This window comes from Pezoporus occidentalis, unplaced genomic scaffold (genome assembly GCF_034315485.1).
Source record: "Pezoporus occidentalis ecotype Australia unplaced genomic scaffold, CSIRO_AGI_Poc_V1 ctg83, whole genome shotgun sequence".
Taxonomy (NCBI): domain Eukaryota; kingdom Metazoa; phylum Chordata; class Aves; order Psittaciformes; family Psittacidae; genus Pezoporus; species Pezoporus occidentalis.
Genome location: NW_026916192.1, coordinates 906,589 through 920,964, shown reverse-complemented (window position 1 = coordinate 920,964; position 14,376 = coordinate 906,589).

Sequence of the window (14,376 nt, the reverse complement as noted above, 5' to 3'; positions counted from 1 at the left end):
GCTCTCAGTGATACTGATGGCCAGCTTCCCGAGGGAGTATTAGGAAAGAATAAGGCAAATGATACTCTGTTCTGAAAACTTTAAAGAGGTCATGTGCTGACACCAACCAACGATGTAACTGTGCTGCTGCAGCCTTGATTCTCCTCGGCAGGAGAATCATGCCTTACCACCTCATCTAGCGACTGCTTGGTTTGGCCCAACCTGGTAACTCATGAGGCTGCTTCAGTTTCATCTTATCCTCATGAAAAAAAAGGAATGTCTGAGGCTGTCTCCCTGAAAGCGTGAGTCTAAACCCACTGCATGAAGTCCTCAACCTCCACTTGAATAGTTGAGGGCTGTTTGCATCTTGCAAACAAGTTTTAACATTAGTATAAAAAGTAATCTCTTTAATATTGAATATTCAGACATCATTAAAAAACTGAGTCTGTTCTAAGTTCAAAGCCTTGGACATCCTGAGTCTGAGACTCCCACAGAGCTGCTGTCATCTGGGAGAGGACAGTCTCCTCCTGAGTTTGACACTTAGCATTTCACTCATTTCTTTTTTTAACATGTTCCAGACAAGTACCTGCTCTCTATTTCCTACCTCTCTCAGGACTCTGATTAACCTGCTGCTCATTCCCTTTCTAAAGGAAATTTGTGTTTTTCTCTTTCTTTGGGAGAAGAAAATAAATCATTCCCATTACTGCTCTCTGAATCTCTGCCAAGCCAATCCTAGCTGTTCTGTATGGCTGTAGGGCATGGTGGACAGCAGATGTGTCCTGGCGAGGTTAAGATGCTCTTTCGTGTAAGAGCATTGTACTGCTTCGTGACATTTGCTGTTCATTACCTACAGAATCACAGTATGAGGACCCACATTTTCTCTAATTTTCCTTTCATTATTTGGTGTATTTGAAGAAGCCCTTCATGTTCTTCACATCCTTAGCCAGATATAATTTTGGCTTTCCTTGTTGTGTTTCTGTATACTCTGGCAACATCCTCATATTCATTCAAGCTGCCTGTTCTGCTTCCACCTCCTGTATATCTCCTGCTTGTGTTTGAGTTTTGACAGGTGTTTCTTGTTCATCCATGCAGGTCTCCTTCTTTATTTGATTCTTTGCCCATGGGGAATGCACCTTTCTCAGGCTTAGAGGAAGTGATCCTTGAATATTAACCAGCTTTTTTGGCCCCCTGTACCCTCGTTCCCATGAATTCTTCCAAGAAGGTCCCTGAAGAGGCCAAAGTTAGCTTTCCTGAAGTCCAGGGTTGTGATCTTACTTGTTGCTCTGCTTCCTCCTCACGTGATGCTGAACTCCATGATCCCATGGTCGCTGCCTACTTTTACATGACCAACTCATCATTCCTAGTTTGTTAGTGTCATGTCCAGCAGCACACCTTCCTTCATTGGCTCCTCCATCACCTGAGTCTGAAAGTTATCATCAGTGCTCTCCAGGAACCCCCTAGATTGTTTGTTCCTGGCTGTGATGTTCCTCCAACAGATGTCAGGGTGGTTGAAAACCCCATGAGAACCACAGTCTGTGACTGGCTTCTTCCAGCTGTCTGTAAATGGCCTCATCTTCAACCTCCTGATGAGGTGGTCTGTAGGAAACACCCACAAGTGTCACCCTCGCTGGTCTGCCCTTTAGGCCTGACCCATGCGCTCTCGACTTTGAAGCTCTGTCTTGGAGCAGATGACATTCCACATGTTCTCTGCCATAAAGGGCAACTCCACCAACCCTCATAAATTCCTGTTGGTCACAGAGCCAAAAATATGAAATGCTAAGGTAAAACTTGTAATAGGTCAATGGACACATACGTGGTGTACACCATACAAATGAGTGATTGTAAAACTGTCTTAATATGACTCTGCTGGGCAGCCACATTGAAATTAAAACACCGACATACCCAGAGCTTGGCTTGAGCAATGGCTGAAATCTGCAATGTGGCCCAGATCTTTATAAAATCAAGATGAAAGACCTGCAAAGAAGAAGCAGGGTTGGGATTCTGAAGCATATGCTTGTTTCAAATCTCAACACACCCTTGGCAAACACATGCCCTTTCTCAAGTGCTCCTGTTGATCTCTTGCATCCTCCATACAAGGCAAATTGGTGTGTGGGAGATACCACCACATTCAGCAGATGTCTGGGCTTTCAGCTTTGTTAAAATCTGTTTAAATTTACATCCATTATTATAGCATGCAAATTCCTGGGCTAAAAGGAGAAGGAAATGCACATTTGTTTTCTTTTTCGTGATCCTCTTTGGTAGCCATAGGGCAGTTGGAATAATGTGTTCTCTTTCAAATGAAAACAAAGGCATAAAAATAGATCTTCAGAGCCTATTACTGTGTCAAGAAGATCTTTAAATAAAACCCCTCAGAATATACTAGTTTCAAATTTGCTGCTTCAGATAGATCCCCCACCTCACCTTCTCCCCAGAAGATGTTTTTATCTGGTGCAAAACAAAAGGATATTCAGTCAGAAAACCATTAGAGATGCTTTTCTAACAACTGACTATAATACCTTTGCCAAAATAAAACATCTCTACGGGCATATGTATATAGAGTTTTCTTTGCCGTTTTCACTGGGTGTAGTTGTCTTCACTCCTGGCCACTGCACTTAAATTGCTGCTGCATTTCCCTGCTGAGACTGCTGCACTTTGTCAATATATGAAATGACTCCAAATAATCCATTGTCTTCAGCAGTACCTGGTTTTGTTTCGGGAAAGCCCCTCAGCTAGAATGTGAAGCTTAACAAACAAAATGGTGCCAGACTCACTTGTGGATGAAAGAAGAGGAAAATCTCAGGACTAAATTGCTGTAATGAAATTAATATGTTGTCTGGGCAATGTCTATCAACTTATTCTCTTGCATGTGAGTGAGGATGTGGGCCACCAGAGCAGGCAGAATGGCCGCTGACCGTTTAAGACCAGATATCCTTGTAGCTGTCAAGCAGAAAAGCAGCCATCCTTGTGATCCAGCCTTCAGGAAGGCAAAGCCATCACAGAGTTCACAGCCTAGAAATCTGGGTACCTGAGCTGCATAAAGCTGCGTCCTTGGCTCATAATTAAGTACCCTGGTGACCCAAATGTATGTCTCAATTCCCGAAAATGTTTCTTTCCCTTTACTCTGTGACTAATGCATTACCATGGATGTGTTTTTGCCTGTCTGGTGATGATGATGACTCTTCTCTGTAATTTTTTTCTGCTCAAGTAAAAGCCTGGATCTGAGCAATGGAATAGGTCAGAGAAATAAAAGCAGTGCCAGGTTGGCAGCTAGGATTTCACACTCGAGCAGATTGTTGTTGCCATTCCAGCACCTCCAGCAGCGGGCTGGCTTGAGGAAGGATGCTGAAGCTCAGCAGATCTAGTTTTTGGGTTCTGGCTTTCCTGCAAACTCACTGCGTGCATTTTGGCAACTTGCTTAATTTCCCTAAGCATGATACAAAACCCAGGGAAGTCAAGGAGAGTCTTTCCGGGAGCTTAAATATGCTTTAAATAGGCTCTTTATGTCTCTGTTTCTAGTCTATAAAATGGTAAATGCACTCTCTCTCATGTATTGGTTGTAAACTCTGTGCTCAGTTTATTTCTTACTGCTAGCACAATAGAGCACTGATTTTGGTTGACCTTCTGTAATGTGAAGGTGAACATAACCAATGACCTTCCTCCACCTGATACGTGAACTCAGCTGGGTAGCAAGCATCATCCTTCCAAATTTTATGCTGCTCATGTACAGAAAAAAGTAAAGCTGATTCCCACTGTCTGGAAAACAATTCAGACAGAATTAAAAACAACAGGAGAAAAGAGGTCAGGCACTTCTGTTCTTTATGGCTTTGGTTTGGCTTCTGCTCACAGATGCTACCAACCCACAGGAATGATCATATTCCTGCAAACGTTTCCCTTTACCTCTTTGGAGGAAATGGAAGTGCTTTGTGATCCCCAAGCCCTGATCTGCTTGCTGGGAGAGCTCAGTTCCCATTGATTCCAGTGCCACGCTGTCCAGCCCTTGTTCTCACTGGGACCCTGGGAGCGCTGTAGAAAATCATTGCCTGCCAGGAAGCCAGGTGGCTGCAGCAGCCCCATCCTCTGCCCTGCCAAGCAGTGCGCACTAATTACTGAGCTCATCATGTATCCTGGGGCTTGATGGCTCATATTTACCTACTACAAAGAAAATACACCCAAAGAGGGTCATAGTTAGTCTGGTTGAAGAGGGTTGCACTGTCAGGGGAGGAACAAAGATACTAGTATGACTTAGAAAGGAGGATTCCTGCGGATTTGTAAAGGGTTTTTGTTTACATAAGCAGCATGATAGACCTTAGAGCAGCATCCATCAGGTCAGAGCTGGATTCCTTTTCTGCTCCATCGTACTTACCATCAGGTAGAGAAAAAGGTGGGACTTGCACTACTGCCTAGGAGCTAGGCAGGAAGTCTTGTGTCTCCCTGCCTTCCTCCCTCCCTTCCCATCTTCTGCATGAATCTGCACTCTTGTACCTCCTGCACAGCCTGATGAGTGTAGCTGAACTTACAGGTCTGCCATGCATTCCTGCTGTGCTCAGGAAATGTCATGGTAGAGGAGAGACAAGGGGTACTCGTTTCCAGCAAGCCACAGGGCTCAGATGTTAGTTGCAAGCCAAGTCTGTTAGAATTCAAGTCCCCTTCTACAAACTGTCCTTATGGCCTGACATAAAGGAGACCATGACCATTCTGCTCCTAAGAGGAAGATGCAACTGTGAAGCTGAGCTGAGGCCGGTGTTTTTAGTAGCCAAGGAGAGGATTATGTGGGACTGCCGGAGGGAACTGCTGAGAGCTCTGGAGTCTTGGATCTCTGAGATGGACTAGGGAAGAACCAGGATATAGAGGCATGGAAAGTAAAAGGCTGTGGGCAGGAATGGTTGGGGAAGACATCATGGGGATGCTTCAGTATTTCAGTATTGAGCCAGGACTTAGCATGAAGGTAGGGAATGCTTTCCTGTGCTGTGTGCCTCTATTTTGCTTCCGGAAATTCAGTAGCTTTGGGCATTCAAGCTGTTGTGCTTGAGTAGGTACATGCTTTGCAGTGGTGAAAGAGACTCAGAAAGGATATGAAGCCATGTGGTTTCATGCCTACAACTACAAAAGCTTTTGGGTCACCATGTGGCCTGGACAAGAACAAGCAGGTTTCTACAAACAACGAGTGTGCTGCTGCAACAGTTGATGGCTCCCATGAACTTTGTTCATTTAAAAAGTGTCCATTAAAGCATTTCTTAAGAAAAGTCTTTCTGCGGTATTTTAGGGAAGGAGGAGTGAATGTATTTACTCTAAGTTCTGGACTTGAGGCCTTCACCATGCTTCCCAGGCAGTTGTTGCCCACCACTGTGATGTAGAAGAGGGGAAATGCACTTTTCATTACAAACTCTTTATTACACAGTGAAAGACAAGTCTATGCTCAAGAACACTGGCTGTACTCAGCATAATTCTGGGCTCTCCACAGCAGCTTACAGTTCAGCTGGCTTTTGCTTTTGCAGCTCCGTTCCTGAGGTCAAATCTGAGGTTGTACAACTTGAACTGGCTTCTGAAAAATGTAGATTTAGGATTCTTTTTGCTCATTGGCAATTTCCATTCCTTTAGTGCTACTATAAGTTCCATTAACCTAGAGTTAAGCTAAGGTTATGCTGTTGGATGAGCATCATAAAATACACTACCTTGACTATGGAAAGTATTTCTTTCATGGTGCTTTAAGAGGTCTATAAAACTGTGATTAAGTGATGTCTAAGTTTAGCTCTTCTGCAGTGTTTTGCTGAGAGCAGAATCAAAACCTTGTTGGGACCTTTTCTTTAATACGTTACTGTCATAGCAAGATGCAGAGCCATCAGACCTAGCAACGCTGCTTATTTTAAGCCAGCAACAGCTGAGGTGCCAGCAGTCCCATTGCAAATGCTTGTAATATGATGATCACGTAAGTAACAGCCCAATTCATTCTGCGATGCTGGGGAACGTGTTAGTCTGTGTACAGGGAGCAGCTGGCAGAGGAGGGAGGGCTGAGAAATGCCACGCAAGCAGGAGCTTGGGCTGAGCTGAGTGCTTTGAAAGGCACAAGCTGTGCAGAGTTTGTTATAGTGAAACAGCTGCATGTAAGGGGGAAAAAGAAGGAAGATAAAAAGAAAAAGCAAGGAGATCTTTTGTCCAACCCAGTTGGGTGCTCGTGGCTGTTCTGTGCAGAAGCTGCATTGTTCAGTGTTTTAGTCTGTTTTGTTATTGAAGCGTTTCAGCTTCCTTGTGGCTTGCTAGCAGGGAAGTGCTCCCCTTGGACTGAGTCCATCCCTAATATGCTGCACAGCCAAGCCTCAGCTCTGTGTGCCACCCATGGCCACCACACTGCAGACCACTTCTGAGGTGACACATGCATGTAGAGGCTCATGTACCAGCCAGTGCAATGTACTTTTACAGACAACTTGAGCACAGCAGTTGAGTGGTCATGAAAAATCACTGCTGCTTTACTGTGTGAACTGCCAGACCTAGCAAGGACCTGCAGTCTGCGGTTGAAGAGGGCTCATGATTAACACCAACAATTTAAGCAGATCTTTCTCCTGAAAGCAAATCAGAGGTTGTCTTTGAGACTGACAAAAGTAGAGCTTGTTGCTGTGGTGTTATTTTTATGCAGGTTGTGTAATTTCACCTTGTTCTGAACTCCAAAGTCTTGGGTGGGAATAAGAATGCTGCCATAGCATGAGCCTAGAAGCAAGAAGCCTTTGAAATGTCCCAGGAAGGCTGGTGAATGTGGTGCTGTGCAGCTTAATAAAGAGACAACGTTTAAACAGGCAGCAAAAGAGCAAGGTCTTAGGTCCATATGAATTCATAGTATTACTCACTTTCATGGCATCCTTTCTTTCAGAAGAGGCAGCTGTGTCAGGATCTCTTAATCTAGCAAAAAGGGGGACCATCAAGTGATTCCCATAGGGATGATTTGCCGATGTGCAGCCAAGGGCTCCACTTCATAACACTAAGTCCCTGTGGTTCTGTATGTTTGAGTCAGTCCTTGCCCAGTGAGCAAATAGTCTATATGCGGTGTACAATGGGAAAGGGGATCTGAAGGCACAGGAAAGGACAGTGACTTTTGCATGGTCACACATAGAAGAGTGGCATAGCAAGGCAGAAAACTAGAGGGGACTTCACATCCTGGCTCTTTCCTGAAGGCAAGGAACCAGCAAGCATAAGGAGGGGAAGGGTGAAAAGATCATTTGCAAGTAACTTCTAGTCCCAGAAGTGATTCCCCCCATTCCCTCTGACAGCTCCAAGTATTTTAAACTGAGCATTGCTGTTCTCCACATAAGAATCTTGAAATCAGTTCTTGTGCAGGACGTGAGAGCGACCTGCCACCTCTGGTCATGGTCATGCCCTGCCCAAATTCTTTGAACTCAGGACCTTGTTACCAAAGACATGCTTGCTGGAGCAGGTCACCCTTTTCACTACATTTACTGCTTTCATATAGCTTAAGATGGGAGGCTTGAAGGAAACATCTCTTTCTCTCAAGCAAGCCTCCTCCTGAATGCTTGGCTCAGCTGCTAAATAGACAGAAAACCCACTTGACTGAAAAGGACTTTGTATTGCCCCCATAAATCTTTCATGTAATGCCCTCCAAGGGCACCAAAAGAAATATCAAGCTGCAAAAAAGTAGGATCCGTAAGCATATTTCCTAGTTTTCATCTTTTGTTGTAGGTGTAATTGTGGCTCAGGAGATTGTATTTTGAACTTGGCATTAATGCACTTCAGAAGAGACAGTTCCTATTCAGCATGAGTGACTTATCCTGTTGCCCCACTGCTGTATTTTGAGGGCTATCACTGTCCAGCACATTTTTCTTCAGTAATGCCACTTTGTGGCTATGAAGTCTCAATTGCAAGACACATGTGTGAACACTTGACTAGTCATTCGTCTAGTTTACAATTTGTAAAGATGACATGTAATTTAAATAGTGTATGTAACGTTAAGAATCCCTGTACTGATTTAGTAGCTTTATTGTTATCCTGTCAGCAAAATTAATGTTCTATTTGCAGAAAGCATCAGTTCATTCTTCCTATCTGCAGAAACAGAGAGGTTGGGATATGGGCTGAGGTGTCTTGACAACTGAGAAGTATGTTGTATGCCAGCACCTGTCACTGCTGCAAGCAGAACAGGCATTTTCCAGCACTGCCTTGCATTAGAACCAGCACATCCCAATTACCAAGTTAGAAGGACAACAACAGAGTGACAGGCAGACTGAAGTGTGAATCCACAGGCAGCAACTGGCTCCTTTCCAGCAAGATGGTTGAAATTTTTGGTTTGAACAGAGGAGCCTAAGGGAAAAGCACAGGAAGTAAAATATTAGCAACAGGTTCTGCAAACCCAGGATCAACTTCCTCTGGTTGATAACAAGAGGAAGCGAGATCCTCTCCCCTTCTCTGCATTGTGCATTCCAGCAGACACAGTCAGTTGTTAATTGCCAGGGAGAAGCAGCTCCCCAGGGGAATACAAGTCAGGAGTGGATAAGAAGGCAGGCATGGGCAGCGCGCTGCTGCAGTCCCTCGGGACCTCACCAAGAGGCATGGGTCCAGTAGCAGTCACTAGTGGCAGCCAGTCATTTCCAAACAGGTTCATAGTGACAGGTCCTTGGTCCAGCCATGAAGCCAAGTCAGGATCAGCAAGATCCAAGGCCAAACGCAGGCTGAGCTGTAGTTGGCCCAGGCAGGGACCAAAGACAAGGGCTTGAGCAAAGTGGGTGGCTCCAACAAGGGTTTCCACAGCTCCTTCCTTGATACCTGGTTACAGCTGCACCGTCTCAGAACTGGCTGTTAAAGGCAGCCAGGCCCTTGCAGGGTGCTTTTTTTAGATACAGCTTTTGAACCCTTGTAGTGCAGGATCTCTATTTTTGATACACTGGAGAGGCTGGGAGTAAATTACAGGGATCACAAGGAGACTTTGCACCCTGACAGCCTCATCCTCAATCCAAATTACATTTCTGCACCTCTCCCTTCAGTGAGAGCGCGTATCTCGTGACCCAGTTGTCTGGCAGTATGCATGGGGACAGGGTATAGATGGCTGTAAATATTCTCTTGTGCAGTGGCAGGAACCTGTAGGAGGGAAAATGAACTGTCAGCTTGAGAAGTGAAAGAACAAAGCCATTAATAAGAACATAATAAGACTGTGGAGCATGGTACCGCAGCATGGAATGGCTGCCAGCAGGATGAGATCTACTGCAGCTTATCTAGAGGTGTCTCAGGCCAGTAAACCCTTTCAGCAGATGCCTTGATGTTTGGAATGGACCCTCTGCAGAAGCCCTGTGATGATAGGTAGATAGATAAGGACCTCTCAGAATAAAGTTGGACCCTTCTTACATTCTCTGATTCTCCAAAAGTGAGGGTACATGTGAGTATTCCAAAGACATTCATGGCAAGGTGGCCACTGAAACTTGTGAAGATGAGACAGGCTGAAAAGAAAATTAAATGTTGTAGAAGAGCCAGTTGTTAAAGCACATAAATTGGTGAGGTAACCAGATATTTCTCTTTTTGGAGCTATTAATGGCAGAGTAAAAATAGAGCAATACTGAATCGGTTTGGACTGGTTTGCCATCTCTCTATTTACACCCATATTTTGATGAAGGCTCCTGTATTCATGAGGCTTTTGTAAAGCAATTTATTCTGCAACTTCTGTTTAGTTTCTTGCAGGTTTCTGAACCTTTAGTATTGTCTTGGGTTAAGCTGTTCAGCCCCTGGAGTTGTGAAGCACCAGAATAAGTTGCCCATGTGGGTTGTGGGATGTACATTCTTGGAGGCTTTCAAAACAAAGTCAGGCAAGGCACTGAGTGACCTGATCTAACCTTGGAGTTGACTGCTTTCACATTTGCTATGATTCCAAATTCCCTGTGCTACCATGAGACTAGAAAAGAGATGTTTTATTAAAAGCTGAAACGTTTATTCAGTCTCTTAAATCTGCACACCCAAGAAAGGAGAAATGATTTCTTTTTATTTATAATACAATTCTGACATTTCGGGACTAATCTGATGAAGACTCTGCTGTGTTCTCTGCCTTCCCGTTTTTTCAGTCCCCAAGCGTTCTGACAGGGTCTTTGCAACCCAAGAAGCCAGAAGTTATTTTTAAAAAAGGCAAGGCAACCTGCTCCTGGTGACCTTTCCTTTCGCTCCTCAGAGGTAGGTGTGGAAATTTCAAGCTGCCCTGGAAGGTGACTGGAAGGAAACAGCCCAGGAGCTCGGTTCTCCTGGAAATGCTCTTCATGTGGGAGAAGAGAGAGGAAGGCATTTAAGGACAAGAAAAGTGAGTCAGGGAAGAGCAAACTTAATCCTCCGTCAAATCGTGTTTAGGGCACGGTTCATTTCTGTCAGGGCTGTATCTACCACTGGGGTTTACCTACATGGAAGGGAAAAAGGGAGAGGCTTGTCTGCAGTGACTCTCTGGAGCTGGCCCTGCTGGCATCAGCTCCTCTCTCCCAGGGACGCAAGATGTAGGCCAGAAAGTGATTTTAGGCAAGACTGAGACCTACTAAAACAACCGTATTGCAGCTGTGCAGCTCACAGTGTCTATTTAGCTCTCCCTGACCTGATGGTGATCTCTCTCCCTGGGGGGTGAGAGATGTGTATCCCTCCTTTGGCCAGGAAGACCAGTGATAGTAGTAAATGTACCTGTCTGTGTACTCTGTCTTGTTAAGCTTGTGCTTATCCATGCTGCGGTATACAGGAGATGTTACCTTGGCACAGAAGTTCATAGTAAAGCAGGAGATCTGGGCACAAAGACGAGTATAGAAGAGGTTGGTGGGGAGGCATCCATCAACCGAAGCAGAAAATGTGACTTTATAAATCCTTCGTCCCCTGCATCTTCCCAAAAACATTTCTTTGCAACTTCCTTATGGAAATTAAACTCAACTCTGGCAAGAAAAAAGCTCATGTAACCTCCATGCTTCAAGCCAGTCTAGCTCTGTCATTTATTGGGAACAAGAGAGCTTGCCTTGCCTTCTGTTCTTGGTTTGTCTTGTCTCGGAGTTATATTAAACTAAGTAAAGCATCTTTCATCCTATCTCAAGATGTAGCCTGCAGGGTACAAGAGTGGAGAAACATCATAAAATTAGTTAGGAGCTTCTGGGACCATCATCTCACATTAGGAAGAGTGCTGCCAAGTGCTAATCTGCCATGTGAGGCTAGCTAAGATTAGCATTTGTAGGATGTCACTTGGGTTTGTGCCAGATTCCCTGCACCCACCATCCTTGTCCATATGTATCCTGGTGAGGAGCTGACCATCCTGATGTTTGAATACTCAGAGGAGGCTGGAGCCCTTCTGGAGTTTGTGCCAGCATCAACAGTGTGTGTTTGTCTGTCTGATTGTGCTTGCTATCCTCCCCTTGTTCCTCCTGCCTCACCTCCAGGTAGCTGGGGCCTTAGCCATCTGGCATCAGCCATGCATTAGTCATTCAGAAAGAAAGGCTAGAGCTGATACAAGTATTTCATAATCCTGCATCAAAAGCTCCCATGGGATTTACCACGTCTACCAAGTCCTCGGGGCAGGAACCCTTGAACTGGAAGTTTTGATGTGTCATGGGTGCACTAGTCTAAAACCTGGCGTTCAGTGGACATCAGGATTACAATCTTACTTAATGGGTAAATGGTTCTGGTTAGGAGCTCTGAGGCTATATAGGTAACAACCTTGTCCTGGATAGCGAGCTGAGAGCAGCACCACTGATGGCATGCACTCATTAAAGCATCCACAATTAAGTACACAAGCATCACTGCAAACAAAATGATGCATAAATAAAACCAAACTGAGATCCATTTGTTCAGGGCAGTTGCATGAGAATGTCACTGAATAAGCCTCTCTTCTGCTCAAATAGAGGGCTGCTAGGACCCAAAGAGTCACAAAAAGAAGATACTAAGAGGATAAGACAGAGAACACAAATGCAAGGTGTGGGCAGACTTGGCCTTTGACAGAACCTGGGGATAAGTGCATCTGTGAAGAAAAGCATCCATGGGGAAAATCACAATCTCAACTCTCAATGAGCAAATCTTATGAGCTTCCTGCTTGGTTTTTATCACAAGAGCTCAATTGTAAAAAGAACAACTAGCCATGCCATCTTTCAGGATCATTTTATAGCCCACATTATTATTTCATGTCTAACCCTCACCTTCTTGACCTTAAGAAGAGCAATAACTGAGTGTAGACCTGGAGTGTAACATTTGGAAAGCCAGTATGGCTCTACATGCATTCCCATCATTGATCTTTGCTTAGAGAAATACATTTTGGAGAAAAGGGAGTGACATAGAATAAGGGAGACCATCAAACCCTTATTGCTTTACAGAACATAGTTTTTCAGTCAGCTTTGTTCAAGGAGCTCAAGGTGAAGGAAAAGCTGTTTCCACAGGACTAGGATGTACTGCATTTGGTTTTCAAATTGTGGTGCTGTCATTGGTCAACAGCTATAATGAGGTGGAGCTGACAAGGTTGGCATCAAAGGCAACGTACTTGAGAAACTGGAGAAATGCAGGTTTTGCCTGAGGACTTCAATAGCTTTTGTTTCCAAGAACAGTTTCCTATAAGAACTCCCATTAACACTGATAGATCTATCCCAGCACAGTCTCCTGCCAGGTAGAACCTTTTATCACCCTTTTGTGCAATATCTGCATCTATTGCAGAAGGTTTAATACAACAGACCAAGAAGTGACAGCACCCTCAGCCCAATTCCTGATACTGGATAGTGTAAAGCAGGTTAGATGATAACTGCTCTTATTCCCACTTAGGGGAGCTTCCGCTTGTGCAAATCACAGCTGCAGTTTAGAGTGAAATTCCCTCTAGTCCCATTGCATTGCTGTCTATGTACTTGAGGAAATGGAGCTGGAGTAAACTTGAAGTTAAATGTTTTTACTTACTCTTCCCAAGTGCTAAACATTGGAGGGCAGGTCTTGAACTGTTGGAGAGTGACCTACTTCCTTTGACTTAAGTGAAGCTGTGATAATTTATATAGGAAGAACCCTTCCAGTGCTCTGAGAGCCCAGGCAGGAGGGAGATCTAGGCCCCTTTTGTCTTATGAAGTGACATTGTCAGAATATTTATCTGTTACTAAGGTTGTTTGGTGATGATATTCCTACTGACGAGTGCTCTTGTCTCTCTTGAAAACTTTGCAGTGTGTTTGCAGTGACTAAAGGAATAAGCTTCCACGTACACTCATGGGAATTGACTGAAGTACCACTGAGCTGGTAAAATACAACCCCTGCTTGGCCAGACACCCACAACGTCTATAGCTGTTGACTGAAAAGAACTGATGTGCGTAGCTGCTTCACCAGCTAAATTCCTAAACAGGAAGCTAAATTGCAGTAGTAGTATTTGCCTAACGGGCTTTGTACATTGGCGCATCCTTCTGCCCGCCTTCCCATCACTGCTCCTGCTGAACCTCATTCCTTACAAAGGAATAAGGACTAAGTGACTGCACAGCAAAAGCAGCCATTGTCAGATTCAGCCCCCGTTTTTCGCATTACACCTTCTCTGAAATAATACAACATAATTACTGCCTCCCCCCAAAATTACATCAGCCTTTCAATCATCACAATGCATGGTTGCCTTCCATTTATTTATTTAACAATTAAAATGTGCGCGTACTTCTAAAAGCTCCTTAATTGCAATACCAGAAAAGTCTTGAGAAAGCAACTGGTCTCAACTGAGCAGATGCACTTCTGGTAACTGAATTCTGCAACAAGCTCTACCCTCCTTGTTCTTTTCTTTTTAATGACTATTTTGCAGTTTTCCTCAGGTAGGGCAGTGTTCTGCAAGTTGGCATTTTTCTAAATGCTCTTTTCGTTTGTGTTTTCCTCTGGAAAAAGAGCACATTTACACCCCTTTACAAACTAATTCAAAGGATAATAAAAGAACATTCCTCAGGTGCAATTTAACACTTTACAAGCAAGGTGAATAGGAAAGGGAAGCAATTTAGTACATGAGCTATTGCTTAAGTATCTCTAGGTTTGGGGGTTTATTTTAGAGAGAGAAGGAAAAGGAAAGAAAAGATGTGTTTCTCCATCTTGTAATTCAGAGGCTGTGGGAAGCTTGCAGGCTTTCTCCTGCCTGCTTCTCCCCTGCTCCCACATCTCCACTGAGCTCTGCCCATCCCTGTGTGGGCAGGGGAGCGTGGCTGCAATCTGTGGCATGTCGTCACTTGTTTCACAGGTTGTCATTCCCTCCTGAAGAAACCTTACACTTAACTCAGGGGCCCAGATCCCCTAGGGCTGCTGGAGCTCATGATAGCTCCACCAAAGCCATTTCTGTGACCTCGCTGTGTACTGGGAGTCTGCAGAAATACTTGGAAGAGGAAAGTGTCCTCCAGCCTCCAGATGGCGGTTAGGTAGGAGTAGGTAGAGCAGGAGGTGCTGTCTCTTCTGTTTGCTTTCAGTCCTTTTCAC